The 16,940-nt window shown below is 35.5% G+C and overlaps 2 pseudogenes across 1 annotated transcript; both read left to right on the top strand.

Annotated features, from left to right (window-relative positions):
- Nucleotides 1-5,650: 5,650 nt before the first annotated feature.
- On the top strand, nucleotides 5,651-6,738 carry LOC149539858 (EG45-like domain containing protein pseudogene; annotated as a pseudogene). The gene is made up of 3 exons (XR_016356527.1): nucleotides 5,651-5,663; nucleotides 5,940-6,234; nucleotides 6,470-6,738. The product of XR_016356527.1 is annotated as an EG45-like domain containing protein pseudogene (transcript).
- A 1,634-nt stretch (nucleotides 6,739-8,372) lies between these two features.
- On the top strand, nucleotides 8,373-16,731 carry LOC149539857 (protein DETOXIFICATION 35-like; annotated as a pseudogene).
- Nucleotides 16,732-16,940: the final 209 nt, after the last annotated feature.

Genomic DNA, 16,940 nt, shown 5'->3' with positions numbered 1-16,940 from the left:
ACTATAGCTCCAAAATCAATGACAATTTTTCTGTTTATAGTGTTACTGCTGCCACAAACATAGGAAAGATACATAAGAATATGCCCACTATTTAGAAACATCAGACAGTAAGACACGGGATCTTGAAGGGAAAAGAAGAGGAGGTTCATAGAATTAAAATTACAATTAACGAAAAAAAATCATTTTGGCATATATGTGAAAAAGGAAAACTTGCACAGTCTAAGCCAAGGATAAATTCCATTTTAATTTCAGGCTGGGCATAAAATGCATTCACCAAGCACAAATGATTAAATAATATCTGGAGCAAGTCTTGATCTATTTCTCTAAATTTAATAAAATTTGATAAAATTTGATAAAATTTGAACCCATCATCCAAAGAAGAGTCTTGCTTATCAACATGATGTACTTGGAGATTACCATTATCTCTACTTGTCTGATAAAAATATCTGGCAAGCTTCAGACCCAATAAGAAATAATCATCCCAGGCCTCAGCAATTCTACCAAAAAGATCTCTATGCGCACACAAAAAAGCCAACAAGACATAAAAGTTCTTTCCAAACACTTTATGGCATAATGTAACAAGGGAAGGAAAGTTTTCCACTATTTCCTCTGGCATTGCAGATACTATGGAGGATGCAAATGCAGTTGCTGCACTAGATTTCCTCTCACAATCTGTATTCTCTACAAGTGACAGCACTTGGGAAAGAGATCGTTGAATAGTAGGATTTCCTTTTCCCAAAAAGTGAGTATCTATTGATTCCAAACTGGATCTCACTTGCTCTTTGGATAATATGCCTTGGGAAAAAATGAAGCGAACTTCTCAATGGACTCCATTCACAAAGAAAATCTTCTGAACCATGATCGGATTGATATACTTGATTGATTTTTGGAAGCAAAGTAGTCACAATTGTGAAAGATAATGACCTTGAATTAGCCTATGAGAGGAAATATCCACTTGTCAACATAAGGATCTGACTTCAAACTCAGAATGAACTATATGAGGAAGAACAGATACACACCTGAGCCTGCAAAAGAAAGTTCATCACACTGGCCACATAGAATGAAATCATTGTCTGGTGGGCAAGCTTCTGACTTTTGGAACTTGACAACTCGAAGGCACTTTTGCAAGACACAGATCACAAGAGGGCTAAAATGTGGAGGTGAAAGATCTGCATAATTTTTAATGAGTAAGTTATTAATCAAAAATAAAAGAGTAAATGAACAGACAAGAAACTTTATTATACAGGCCCAACTAATAATTTTCACTTTTCAGAATGAAATTGTGGTTGGTGTCAGACATCTATTTTCCATAATTCATTGTGCATCAGCAACTACTCATCAAAGGCTAAGAAAACCATGTAGTGTTTGGAACTAGGCTGTTATTTTCTTCAAGTCAAAGGGATGAAATCATTTGAAAGAAAAAAAAAAATTTAATAAAAATATAATTAGTGCTACAGTTAAACCCAAGACAAACAAGTCATTCTATGATTCTAGATATTTTCCAATAAAAGAAATGGACAAACATGAAATGGGAGGTATGGGGCATAAAACAGTCAAAAGATGCTTCTCATAACAAGAGCGAACAAGCGAAATTCACCTTGATGAAAAAAAGATTACTTATTCTTCAACTCTAGTAACTCAGAAGAGTAAGAACCTTCAGTATTGGAAATTGAAATGAGCAATCTTATTAGTCATTTCACACGGGCTAATGACATAGAACATGAATTTCAAGACACCAAAACATTTGATGATGAAAAACACAATTCATAAATAAAGAATAAGGCAACAATGGAACTTGTAAGCACTCTTAAAAATAAAATACAACTGAAAGTAAAGTGTACCAGAGAGATGCATGTTCTGGATTCGATTGTGTGCCACATTTTTGCATCAACATTTTGAATCACACTCAGTGATCCATCATCGGGATGAGAAGAGCTATAGGAGATAAAACAAATTTGAATCCAGAATATGCATCTCTCTACGATGACTGATTGTGGAAATCTGTTCTTGTTAATAAAGTGTACTAGTTGAACAGGAGTCTATAAAATTTGCAAATGGTTAACCTATATGATGGTTAATGCCCCTTGAGATCATATGTAACTAAAATAAGCTCCTTATCCCAAAAAAAAAAAATAGAATTCAATTTTGAAAATGGAAAAATAGACAGTTATAGCATCACAGGGATTTCCAAATTGCTAATTGCAGCAGGTGGCGGTTACAAATGTATCTTGGAGATTAGAGAACTATTATGAAAGTTACAGATCTTTCACGGTGACTGTGGAGCCAGAAGCATAGTTCCACTGTGTTTTAGTCATTCTTCTTTGAGTAGTGGGTAGGGGTTGATGGCCTGATTGTAGTTGGTGGCATTAGAGAGGAAACATTACAATTTCATCAAGCTGCATGCAGACAATATCTGTGGCCCTTCCAAAATGAAGAACTAGAACTTTGTCCAATGTATCCCTAATGTGCTTGTCAACTCCCTATCTCCTCGTGAGAGTTTGTAGTAAGTAGCTCATCTCTTTAGAAAAAGGAATTCAACTTCACCCTTTTTCTACAAACAAACACTGGCTATTACCATAATGCAAGCAATAAGGGACACCTCAAGCTGCTATATAACATGCAAAGTAGAGAATGGATTTAATAATAAACATCTATCCTAGAGAGATTTAGAATAAGGTCATAGGAGGAATGTAAAGTAGCTCATTATGCCAGATCGAGCCCAACATTTAGTAGCATAACTTTTGAAAGATATAGATGTCACTTTTTTGGGAATCAACTGTACATTTATTGAATGAAATCAATCTATATGATGCATCTTTTCACATGGAATGATTCACAAGATTCATGCAATCCATTTGTAATGCAAGTTCATTTTGGATTTGATTGTGTGTTTTTTAGCATCATCGTTTCAGATCACTCTCCGTAATCCATCATTAGCTGAATGAGAGAGTGCAGGATGCATGCAAAATGTCATATCATACGCAAGGCATGTGAACTATTTTATAGAATACCTGAAAAATATCGACAGCAACTAATCAAATTGTCATAAACACCTACAGTAACTAATATGCTTGTTCATTAATATGCCCGATACAATAAGCAAACTTGGCAACTATGCACAACAAGTTATACACTAAAGAGATTTGACATGGACTGTCTACTCTAATTTTTGGAAGCTTCCCTAATAGTGCATTTGAAATATCTGTAGGTAACTCCAAAATTAAGTTGTGGGATCATAACAGGCATCATTCATTTTTACTCTTAAGATGTAAGCAAGCAATATAAATGAGGGGGGCCCATAGTCCAGGGGGACACCAAATCTTTGAGAAGACCCAAAGATGATATCCACCCCAAATTCCTCAAGAGGCTTCAGTATTGTTAGTGTAGAAAAATCAGAGACCATGACAACCTTCACACCATTAGCATGAACATTCTTAACAAAATAAGCGTAATCAATAACTTCCCTCTCTATCCTAGGGTGCTGAACAAGCACCCCACAAACATCCTTGGAACTATAATCAAAGTACTTTAGATCAGATTTCATGACATTCAACCCCAACCAACCTACCCTTATATGGCACACATCAAATGTCTAAGGATGAGAGTTACTAAAAATGATAGAAGTCTTCTTATTATCTTTGGTTATATCATAACATATCACAATAGCCTCAAAACTAGTAGTGGCCTCGTCCAAAAGAAAATCATTTGACACGGGAGCCCAGTAAGATCTAATATCATGTTCTAGTGATTCAAAAAAGATTCTAGTATATCATGGAAACTATGTTAGGAGGGGACAAGGGATGACGATGGGGCTGAAACCTATGATAAATTATATTGTATTAAAAGTATTAACTTATTACAAATAGGGATGCACTTGCATTTAGGCACAATGTCTAGAGCTCACTGCTCAATTAAAAAAATGTCTTACTGCCTTACATATATGGACAACAACTCATAGTTCAAAAAGTGCTTGATATCATCCTCTTCATGCATGTTCAATTTCATTGAAGCTCATTGGATTCCACTCATTCCTATTCACAAGATCATCGATGTATGGCTTGCATCCACACACACTTCAGTCATAAAAGATTACATTCATTCATATAATTTATCAACCTTGTAGAAGAAAACAAGGAAATGATTAGAAATATGAAAACATCAGGAAAATAAATAAATTACAACCTTTATCTAATGGCTTCAGTAGAGACTTGAAGCAGGTCATCTCCAAACCAATCTAAGTTCTCTTTATAGAATTCAATTGGGAGACTATCTACTGCTGGGGTCTTTTCATCATTCAGCTTTTGAATTGCATTTACTGTTTCTTATTCTGATACAGTTTAGATATTAATTATTTTTGCAATATCATCTATAATCTTACTATGAATTATATTTTTGCTTAGATCTCTTGCACTATGTCCTTAAAATGAGAAAAGTATCTTATAGAACAAAGAAATTTCTTCTCTATCTCTTTAAGATCACTTAGCAATTTATTATCAGCTCATATATAGTCAACTTGTTCTCAGACATTCTTAACTTTCATACATCTGAAGAAGAGTTTTGAACTCTTATCGCCATTGTTAAGTCAATTATTGTTAACTTCCTATAGATTTTTCCTCCCTACTCTCAACCATGTTAAAGTCAGCTCCCACAATCCAAGGGATGTATTGAAGCCCATATATCCATTTCCACAGCTCATTTCTCTCGTAATGTGCAATGGGAGCATAAATTGAGCACCACACAAACTTTTTATTGTCTTCTTCAATAATAATCTAGACAACCCTATTGTAAGGAGATATTTAATGTCCGATTGCAAATGGTACCCATTTGTTTGATGTTTTCATATTGCAAAGGTGTGAGTGGTGGTGTAGGTAAGATTTGAACCTCATAATTATAATTTACACATTTAAAATCAGCACACTAAAAGAATTTTAAATTAACTACTACCAAAGTAATATACGGATTTTTCAAGGTAAGGTGAAACAAAATGTACCTGATAGGAAGGTCCCTTAGCTTCAGTAAGTGAACCATGTGTGAGTGCTTCTACTAAAAGACATCGATTAACAAAGTGGTAATTTAGGTACGATTCCAATTCATCCAAATTTGTGTCCACGACACTCGGATAGTTGAAAGAGTGTTGGGATGCAATGTCTACTGATTTGATTTCAATGCCAACTTCCATATTCATCCACTGCATTAACTCAATAGTTGCATTTACACCACCTCCCACTAGGTGCTCCAATCAGAGCCTCCAAATAGAGCCTCCTAAAAACAAAAGAGAAAGAAACTATGTCAATTTCCATACATAAAAAAAACATGGACACTTGCAGAAACCAAATCAGTATTTGCTTGAAAGATTGAAGGTTGTTCCTTATTAACATGTTCCCCATTTTCTTCAACTAGATCTATTAAAAAAAGTGGTCCTCTCACATTATACAGGTAAGCAAACAAGCAACAAACCAATTTTGGAGGAAAGCAAACTCAAGAAAAGTTCAACTAGAATGTGGATTAGTTGCACAAATTTGTGTCTACAATATTAATCATATCCACATTTCCGACCACAGTGGAAAAATAAATAAAAGGATTAGGAAGAGGTTGAATACAATTAAATGCTAAAATCCATTGAATCAAATAGAATGGCACATTTAATGAAATGGCTGAAGGGTGTATAAGAGAAGTTGAAAGAAGTGCTAAGTATGCACTTTTATCCTCTACAACACTACAGTAACCTAGGGCAATGCCTCCAACCGGATAGAAAATAAATCAATGTTTGATAATGGCTGCATGGACCATAGTGGACAACAATCACAAGTGCATGCGCTCAGATAGGAAGTTCAAATGGGTCAATCATTGAGTTGGATTGTATCAGGCAGAATGAGTACTCCAGTATGCAGATCAGTGATCAAAGGAGAAATTTTTAGACTTTCCCTTGGCTTCCATAGCCTCAGAATGCTATGGGAATGATGAAAAGCAGTTTCCAGCTGGAAATCTGTTTGCAGCAGTGAGTGATGCAATTTGGGACAATGGAGCAGCTTGTGGGAGACAATATAGTGTCAGATGTCTCAGTGGTACAAATCAAATCTCACAAAATCCATGCTCAGACAACACCAATTCCACTGTTGTCAAGATACTCCATTACTGCTCTTCTAACTGCAATGGAACACTCCAACTCTCTGTTGATGCCTTCAAAGATATTGCTACTTCCACAACAGGGACAATCAATATTGAATATGATCAGTAAGTTTATATTTAACTTTTAATTTGGTCATTCTTTTTTAAAATAAGATGTGGGCCTATTTATTATTGACTAGTCTCCTCCCAATTCACCCAAATTAGAGTTGGGGGTTGGGTTATAGACATTTCAAACCTATAAAACAATAAAAGAAAACACTAATCTTCGACCTAGAATTCTCTCAAGTTGTTAAAATTGGTAGCTTTCAATGATTATTGACTTTGATGTGTTCTATTGCAGAGTATAATAGCATCAAGTTCTATTACACAAGTGTTAGGAAACTCTTCTGTTTAAGGTTGCCATGAATTGGGGAATTAAAGGTCAGAAACATTGTGTAAAGAGAATTATTGTATAAGCATCTTATTTATTCCATTTTATGTATCACACAACTTCTGTAATAACATTAATATTGATTGTAGCCCATTCCAACATTATCACATTCATTGTGATTGTCTATTGCAAATGTTCCTTATCATTATATGTGGAATAGTGTAAACTGATTGTTGATATATATTCGATTAATCTTAATTTACTCTAAAAAATTTATTTTGGAAGATGAAATAATAAAAGAATGGAAGATCCCATAGGTGTGATAGTGGAATCAAATTTAAAATCCTACAAAGAGGGAGTGGAGATACAAATTCCCATCTCCAAAGAATTTGTCAGAACCAAACCCAATTGTGTGGAATTGATAATTTGTTCTTGGGAATTCCTAGTTCAAGTGATAAGTCATGGCCTTCTATAGAGAGTTTTCTTTGTTAGATCCAAAATAATTTGGGTAATATCGTCAAGTTTATGGTATTCCTGACTGTTTTAAGAAGGATACAACTAGTAGAAATTATTGAGGGTTGCCATGGATGATGGATGGCACTGGAATTTATCTAAGAGATTGGGAACCAAATATCTAATAAAACATACAATTTTCAACCTCGATATGGATATCTAAATTGAAATTAGCCCCACCTAGATGCATGAAGTCAGAAATATAATACCACAGTGTAGTAAGGGGAACATTGATGTAGAGAAATCTCAAGGAAAAATAATGGAGATTCTTACAGAAATTTTCATGGGAGGGTAAACTTTATAATGTTACATCATTAGTCATAATCTTGACAATTAGTGACAATTAGTGATATAGTGAAAGGAATAATTGGATGATGGAACATAAAGTGACCTTTCAGATGAACAATCTATTCAAATGGATGGCCTTTGTCTAAATTGATAAGAAATGAATGGCCTATTGTAAATTGATAAGGAGCATGTAATGTCTTGACTTTTATACCACTCAATTACTGAATAATAAATAAAGCTAAACTGTTTTTCCATTTCAAAAATATGATAAGCACGTCACTGTTCATATTTGCACATAATGTATTGAAACTAAGCAACTCTATGATCCAGCTATTGTGACACCTCTCTCAGGTAGCCGACAAAAATTAATCTATTAAGTTATAACTATTTTTTTCCTTAAAAGTTTATACAACGCTATGGTACACAATGCAGAAGCAATATGAAACATACACATTAAGCAATGCAAATATAGTTTTGATTACTGAAAGCTTCCTTCATGTTGAATAACATGATTGAAAGTCTTATTAATTATATTTAATCTTAAGTACAATATTCATAACCACAAATGAATAACTACACACTTATCATAAACAAATACATAATTAAAATTGATATAATGAGATACATCCAAATAAATATTCACTACATATGTTGCAGGGTATATACTAATAATAAATGTATAATAGAATAAAATACATCATCCTATAGAATCTCAAGATACAAGAAGAAGATACATGAATATATAAATACAACACTGGAATAGAAGTCTCCAAGATAAGAATAATAATGGTACAACTGCAACAGTGAATAATCAAATATCGGTTCCAATCTATGGGCAACCCAAATGGTAAGATGTCACTACCTCTCAACCTCATGGTAATCTAGTTAGGAACCACTCCCACCATGTAGGGGAGATAATGTACGATCCACACTTATCAAGTCACAAAATCAAATCCTAAGCAATTTGATATTTCACGCATTTTTGAGCTGGTTATTAATCTTCCAAGTGGGTTTAGGTCTAGTTGGAGTAGCTATTACATCAAACCTATCATGGTACATTATCGATATTAGTCAGCTTTTGTATATTGTTTACTTTTGCCAAGATGCTTGGAAAGGATTCTCCTGGCTTGCTTTTCATGATCTATGGCCTTTTCTTCGACTGTCAGTGGCTTCAGGTGTTATGCTTTGGTTAGTAGCATAATGATTATTGTTATTTTCTATTCTGAACTCAATTTTTGGAATAAACCCTAATTAGGATATACCAACAGCAACATCTCTCACGAAGAGAAACAATCTGTGTTACTCATATTCATTTCTGGTTTTTGGCATTTTCAGTTTGGAGATCTGGTATATGATGCCACTCATTATTATGACTGGTAATTTTTAAAATGCAACAATTGAATTTTATGCGCTATCTATCTGGTAAGGAGGTCCTCCAAAAGTCTATTTTAGAAAACCCAATGTTTTTCCTTAACTGTAACTTATCTAGTGGCAATGGATCTGGGCATTTCATGGGTGAACTTGTTTGTTAGTAAATTGGGCGTCTCATGGCGTAGTTAAATGTTACAATAAGTAGTAAAATTTTCTCCTTTTGAAAGTTTACTCTATTCTATTTATAGCATGATTTTGAATGGATGGGAAACCATGGTCTTCGTCGGTTTCAATGCTGCCATTAGGTAGGATTTTCTCTTATACTATATCATGTTATTAGTTTTGGATTATTTTGTAATGCAACTATTAGTACAAATTATATAGAGATTAACAAATAAGAATTTTGTTCAATTTTTAATGGTGGTTGCATCATTATCTTTAGTAAGATTACAAGCAATTTTTTGTTCCATTGAGTCTATGCAGTGTGAGAGTATCGAATGAACTTGGAGCTGGTCGTCCTAAAGCTGCAAAATTTTCAGTCATCGTCGTAGTTGTAATATCATTGTTCATTGGGCTTATATTTATGGCCATCATTCTTGTAACCAAAAATGATTTTGCAGTACTATTCACAAGTAGTAAAGTGGTCATGGAAACAATGTCCAATATGGCCATATTACTTGGAGTTACAATGGTTTTAAACAATATACAACAAGTGCTATCAGGTAGAGTGTACTTACCCATTCACGCTTGATTTACATGACTCTAGTTATGGAAGCTGAGCAGTTTATAACTATTGATTTATTTTTATGGGTTTGATCTAGTGTATCATATCTTTCTAAGGTTCTGTTTGTTTTTGTACAAATAACTTAGGTGTGGCTATAGGGGGAGGTTGGCAGGCTCTGATAGCCTATGTAAACATAGGGAGCTATTATTTTATTGGATTACCCCTTGGACTTCTTATGGGATATAAGCTCAATCCTGGAGCTAAGGTAGATCTAAGTGCTAAGTTAAAATTATTTTTTATTGACTTACTATTATAATAAGTTCAAATTCTATGTCTCTTGTTACCATATACAGACACAAAAAGGATGGCTAATATCATAAACTATTAGAAATTCATTTACTTTCCTTTCTTTTATAAATTTATATTTATATGTTTAAACAGGGCATTTGGACTGGCATGATTTGTGGAACATCCCTCTAGACTGCCATTTTATTGCTAATCACATATTTCATCAATTGGAATCTAGAGGTAAAGTATATTATCATCTTTAGAGGCTTTTGGGACCATTACTTCACCATTTTTGTAGTGAGTAAGTTTTGTTTTTGTTGTGCAAGCTGCTCAAGCTAAGGATCGTATGAGGTTGTGGGGAGGATCGATGGAGTCTCATACAATTCAATCATTCAAAGTGAGTGAGTGCATGTTAGAGGTAGATTACTTGAAAAACACTTGAAAATTTTCGATTCACTTGAACTAAACTTTTATAACATTCTCACTAACCCTCCTAAATTTGAGTTACAGGGGGAAGACAATGTTGAGAACATTCCTTGAATATCTAGAAGACAATCCACGAAAGTGCTCTGGTAAATATTTCTCTAGAGATATTATCTAGAAGATAATCTTCTGGCCAAAACAAACAAATACCCTTTACCAATAATTAACTCTAACATAAAGCACATCATAAGCAAAGAAAACAGTCAGTTTCTGATAGAAAAATCCTAACAATAACTATATAAATCTATACATAAGGAAAAAATGAATAATGTGCAAGTAATTTTAGCATAGTAAATATTAGGTATTATTAGCACATATCATCCAATATTAAAAACAACAAATAATGTCCAAAAACTCTTCAAATTTTTGATATATTTTAGTTCTCTTGCAAAAATACTTCAATTTTTCTTTAGTCTTGACCATATGTTTATCTACAACTATAGATTTTATAGTGTTTTAGTTCTCTTGCAAAAATACTTTAGTTTTACTTAGTCCTGACCATATGTTTATGACAGAGGCGACGCATGAGGCTGAATACATTGAAGATGATGTGTTGAACAATGAAAAGAAGGAGATATAACCTTACTGTTCTGGTGGACGTTGCACTGAAATTGTCAAACGTTGTTGGCACTGGCAATAAAATGTTGTTGGCATGTAATCTTCAAACCCTTCCTCTGCTAGCACCACAAAATGCAGTATACGATAAATATTAACCGCACATCCACAGCCTTTCTTCTAGTAGCACAAGATTGAAATTAGGGCGCGAGAAAGAGCTTTTTTTGGATTTTGACATAGTGTAAGTTCGTGTTGGTCAAAATTTTGACCAACACGGGCTTCTAGTTAAAAAAATTATATATGTTGCCTTGCATAAAACGACCAATTTGACCCCATTCTATTAGATGGTCAAAAATTTTGGTCTAAAAATGGGATCAAATGTACTAGTGTACACAGGGTGTAAGGTTCTATGTTGGTGAATGGGACGTTAGCCTAGACAAGCAGGTTGATAAAGAAAGTTGCACATGAAGTAATAGCAAGTTGGAATATTTGTGTGATGAACTATATATTTCCTACACCCACGACAGAAATTTAGAGGAATAATCCAAGGAACCAAAAGATTATGAGTTGTATCAACATGATAATGAAATGCATGCATTTAAGAACCATTTGAAGGTTAATGAAGAAATGGTTGTGGCATCTTTGGTACATTATGACAGCACTCACAAGTTAGTGGAAGATCTCTACAGAAAGTTTCAAAAGGAAGTGGAAGCAAATTGTTGTGTTTCTAATTTGCAAGTAATCGAAATAGCTCTTGAAACTATGAAATTAGATTATTTATATTTGCTTTTTGACAGGGATAACATTCTTAGGGTTGCTGAAATACACGTTGATCAATTGAAAAAGGAAAGGAATGTGATTATGAAGCTCAATGGAGAGCTTAAGTCTACTTAGGAGGCATAAGATGAAACTTGATTTTCTCTTCAGGAAGTAGAAAATCAAATCAAAATCATGAATCACTTTTAGGAACATGAGGGTAAAGTGAGGCAAGATTTTTTCAAAGGAGTCATTGTTGAGCTTGATAGCATTCAACAAACTTTTAATTTGGATAGTTTCCCTAGGCGACTAAGTTCCAAAGTTTCAGATCACATTCAACATATCGATAATCCTATGTTTGAAGTAGATGTTGAGTGTATTTCTAATGATCCCCTTTTTGAGATGAATGAGGACTCTCCTTTTGATTATCATGATGAAGATGATTATGATTTTAGGATATGGAATCTTGATATGATTCCTAGCAATGAATATGGGTTACAGGATTAAAGTGGTGTTTTGACTATAGTTGTGCATCATTGGATCAGTCCACATAGGGTTTCTAAATTCACACCATACAGGAGTTGGTTGAATTGTATACATTATCCTTTGGATAGTTTTTTTTGTAGTTTTGAGGAAAGCTATGTGTTGATCATAGGGAATGCTCTTTCAATTTCACTCTTATTCATATTACCTATGTACTCAGAGGTTCCCCAGATTGAAGATGACAATATGGTATTTTTTGTGCCCTGGGTGTTACCTTCAAACTTTGAGCAGCTTGTTTATTACATCACCTATTTAGGTTAGGTTGTCACCATCTACTGGGTTATGCATAGTTCATGGATGCATTTCTACCTTATCATACTGGCTAGTTATGACAATAGGGTTTGGGATCCAAGTGTTGATAGCATATATATATGGCTTATTGAGGATTTGGTTATAGCTCTACTCAGTTTAAGATTAGATGTAGTGATGATTAGAGTTGTAAATTTTATAAGTGCAATGTTTTTTCATGGAGTTATATGGGATCTAGGGACCTAGTTAACTAATGGATTGTAGAGGGGCTCCTTGTTTTGTAGTATGGTCAGAATTATTTTCAATTTGAGCTAGAGGACTACCTGTAGACTTGTATGGGATCCCAATAATGATTGCTTGGGGACAACCAATTTTAAGGAGGGGAGATTTGTAATGTCTCCTTTTTGGGACATTAGAAATATTGAAGTCTTATTTTATATAATGTTAAGATTAACTATGGGATGTAGACTCAAATTATTAAAAGGTCAATTTAATTTTATAAAGAGGGCAAAAGGTCAAGGAGGAATAACACGAAATGCTAGAGGGAAGTTGAAGAGTCTTAAGGGAATAGGACAAAAGCTAGAAGGGAGTCGAAGAGTCTTAGTTTGTGTACTAAATAGGGAAAGATTCTCATTCCTAGGCATGCTTGATTTATTATTTTAGATTCCAATTCTCTCTTGTGAGAGTATTTAGAAAGCTTTAGCTTTTAGCTAGTATGAGGACGTAGCACCTCTTGTCAACAAACAGTGGATGCAAACCCATTGTTCGGAGAGACATCAGTTCAAGTGTTTCATATGTGCTTATAGGTTCTTATTCTGGTATTTCAATCTAACTGTTAATCTATATTTAAGATTGGGTTTGTTTGTGTTGGTTATTGTATTGATGTTGTATAATGCAATAACATATTTTAAGGAGTTATAAGAGTTTGTTGGTTTTTATCTTACTAGTTTGTAATGCATTGTTATATGCTTGAATCTTGAATGTTATTTTGAAAATAATGGGATATTATCTTGTGGAGAGTCTTTTGGTTTTATTTTTATATCATATTACATTTTCCTATATCTGAATTTGACTGTAATATTCAGGAAGAAGCTAGTCAAATATCTGTGGAGATTTCTACTAGTTTTCAATTTTGTTCATCCTGGATATACTGTTAAAAAGGAAAATGACTAAACATCCAATTAGGGATATTTCATATCCACTATAGCATCCAATTGTAAAACTAAATTTTCATGAATTTTAGTCATTTCATAAATGTTCTCGTCTTCATGGATGTGTTGCAACTGTTCTTGGTGGCATTTTCTCCCAATCTTTCTTCTGTTTTCTACTTCATTATTGTGTATTTTATTTCAATATGGTATTTTATAAATGTTCAAAAAAAATCAATGGGAGAAGGAAGAAAAAAATCTAAGTATGGGATCTCATGGGTGCTAGCTTCTTCAAAAATAGACATGCATTGGCTAGATAAAAGGCCCCAATAGTTGTAATTAACAATTAAAGAGAAAAGATCTATATAAAATTATTGAGCTAATGTTTCATGGATTTTTAAATTGAATAATCTTTAGATTCTTGACCTATATTTCATTTATAGTTTGATTTATGAGACTCCTAATTAAAACTCAAAATAAGATCAAATTGTTAGGATGATGATAAAGAATAAAATAGTAGTTAAAATATTACCGAGACACATGAGAGTCTTGCTCAACCCCTTCCAAGTTACATAATTAGTGGATTTCAGTCTATAAAGAGGAGGTATGTGCTTTAGGTGGTGTGTGTGGTTCCAGTGGCATTGCTTGTTTGATTAGAGATGGTCTATTTAGTACTACTACATTAGTTCTTTTTGACTCTCAGGCTAGATTTATGTGGATCCGAGTTGGTGGCACCAGTCACCATCAAAGAGATATCTTCATTGTTGTTTGTTACTTTCTGCTGACTTCCTCACCTTACGCCATTCACAGTGTTGAGGAAAGGAACCCTTTTACAGACCTTTTTGAGAGCATCTCCAAGTTTGGGGGTATGAAGATGGGAACCCTTTTATAGACCTTTTTGAGAGCATCTCCAAGTTTGGGGCTATGAGGATGGGAACCCTTTTATAGACCTTTTCGAGAGCATCTCCAAGTTTGGGGCTATGAGGATGGGAACCCTTTTATAGAATTTTTTGAGAGCATCTCCAAGTTTGGGGTTATGGGTGACATCATCATCTTAGGAGACTTTAATGCATGGACTAAAGATCTCCAGACCCCCCAGTATGACTGTGGGTTTGACTTGATTTGTACTAGTTAGAGGGATCGTACTAGTTTGGGGCTTCAATGTTTGTCCAAGGATCACAGTGGACCTCTAACTTGCTATGGTCACCACCTTCTCTAGCTCTGTGAGACCTCTAATTTGGTGATTTTGGATGGCCTCTCTTGCTTCTTAGGTTTTGAGCTTTTTACATGTTGGCCTCATAGTGGGGGTGTGAGCATGGTTAATTATATCCTCATTAGTGCTTCTTACCTCCCCTCCATCCAAAACTTTACTATCTCTCATCTTCCCTTGGTGGATCATGCCCTCCTTAGCCTTTTGGTTCATGTTTCTTCCCACCCTCTACCACCCATCTCTAACCATCCTTCCTAGAACCACCCTCTTACCTATTTTTATTTTGAGGATAGTGATCAAGACCTCTTCATTTTCCATTTGAGAAGATTCCTCCACCATGCTAGCTTCACGGATCATATTCAAGTGTCCAACATGTTTCATTCACTAGCTACCATGATTTGGGAGTCAGCTATCCTCTCTATCCCTCACCACTCAATTCGCAACACTCTTAGATCTATTCAACAGAATACTTGTTCCATGAACTAGTGGTTTGATGATGTCTGTAAAACCTTCTACCACTCCTTACACTTGGCTTTTGATACTTGTTATCATTTTTTTTTGCCCCACCAAGTTTCAAAATTCAAATGTCTAGCCCGTCCAACGGCTAGTCCAAGAATTAATATTATTTTAATACCTAAGCGATCAAACCTTATAACATGTTTCTGCGGCCTACAAATTCTCAATCATAGGATCTAAGGAGATCGACGGTTAGCGCTATGTCACTTTTCAGAAGTTGCACGGTGGATAGCATAGCAACATTGCGCCCTATCGACGCCTGTCCGGTGGGTCTAGTTTGCAGGTCATCCAAGGTTCTTCGACGGGTCAAAAAAGTTTCACGTCGAGCGGTCGATTTCATGGGCCGGAGATGAGAAATTCTGGTGAGGCACTATGTCACCATCGAAAAACTCATGAGTTTTTCGATAGCGACATAGCGCCTAACGAAAGTTTACCGCAGAAAAGAACTTCAGGCAGGCGAGTTGGGTCCCATTTTGTACTTCATTTGCCCAGCTAGAAGGGTCCTCGATCTATGCTAACAAATCAAAACATGCCACATCTACGAAGAAGAGCTACTCAATGAGTCGAGGCAGTATAAGTTGCCAGGATGATGCTACACGAACCAATGTGGGGATGCCACGTGGATTATGGGGCTAGGGTTTCTAATGTGATTAATAGGATTAGGGCAAGTCTTTCTTGGCCAAAAGATCAGAGCAGATCGATGGTTGGTGCTATCTCGCCTTTCGAAGTTGCATAGCAAATATGATGGCGACATAGCGCCCTTCTATCGCATGTCCGATGAGTCTCAGGTGTGCTCCGTCAGATGTTAGCGAGGATTCATCCGTCAGTTGGTACGTGGCTAGTTCCTATTCATTGATGCACTGAGGGGGATGATCTATCTTGCTCATTGTCAGATCAGTTCAGATCAACGACAGACACCCTCTTGCTATGGTGAAGTTGTGTGGTCTTTACCATGGCGACATAGCACCTCAGTGACAAGTGTCAGGTGGGGTCGTGTTATCTTGTAAACCTCAGGGGTGATGCCAGGTGTGCTGATAGTGAAGGAGCAAAGTGCGAAGTACAACGAGTCTTCATGATCATCAAATTAGGTCGGATCAACGAATGGCGCCATCTCGATATGGTGAAGTTGTGCGATCTTTACCATAGTGACATTATGCCCCTTCTCCATGTGGATCAGTGGGGCCAAGTCTCGCTAAGGTATGTCTATCAAGAATTGCCAGGTGTCATTTGAGTGTGGTGCGGTTGCTAAGGTGGTGCTAGATATGATGGGCCTGGGGTAAGAATAGTATAGTGGTACGACGAGTCTTCACGATCATCAGATTCAAGGTCGATCAATGGTTGGCGCTATCTTGCCATCGAAAGTTGCACAGTGGATACCATGGTGACATAGCACCTTGTTGACACGTGTCTCGCTGGCTTGTCCAAGGTTGATGGTTAACAGCTGGCAGTTAGTGTGATCATCACAGTTAATAATAACAGTTTGAAGGGTGGCGCAGTTAGTTTAATAAAAGGAGGTCAACCACAGAGGACTTTCCAAGTGGTAGAACAAAAAGAAGCGATTGGCTCGCATGGCCTAATTGGCTTGTGAAACAAGGTTGACTTTCTAACCCCGCTGATTTATGAACCTAAAAATGAAGGTGATCTATTTTGTTGTGCGATCTGATCTTCATGATCAATCCAAACCACCATAAATGAATGCGAAATATAGAGAGACACTCCACCGTCTCAATCGATTCATCTACTTGGTCAGAGTGCAGTTATGGCATCATTTTTGTCTTTTCAGAGCATTATTTGGTA

Source organism: Cupressus sempervirens, chromosome 9, assembly GCF_028749045.1.
Source record: "Cupressus sempervirens isolate cs-2001-9-10 chromosome 9, ASM2874904v1, whole genome shotgun sequence".
In the NCBI taxonomy this organism is placed as follows: Eukaryota; Viridiplantae; Streptophyta; class Pinopsida; order Cupressales; family Cupressaceae; genus Cupressus; species Cupressus sempervirens.
This window is presented reverse-complemented; position numbering and strand designations above follow the sequence as displayed.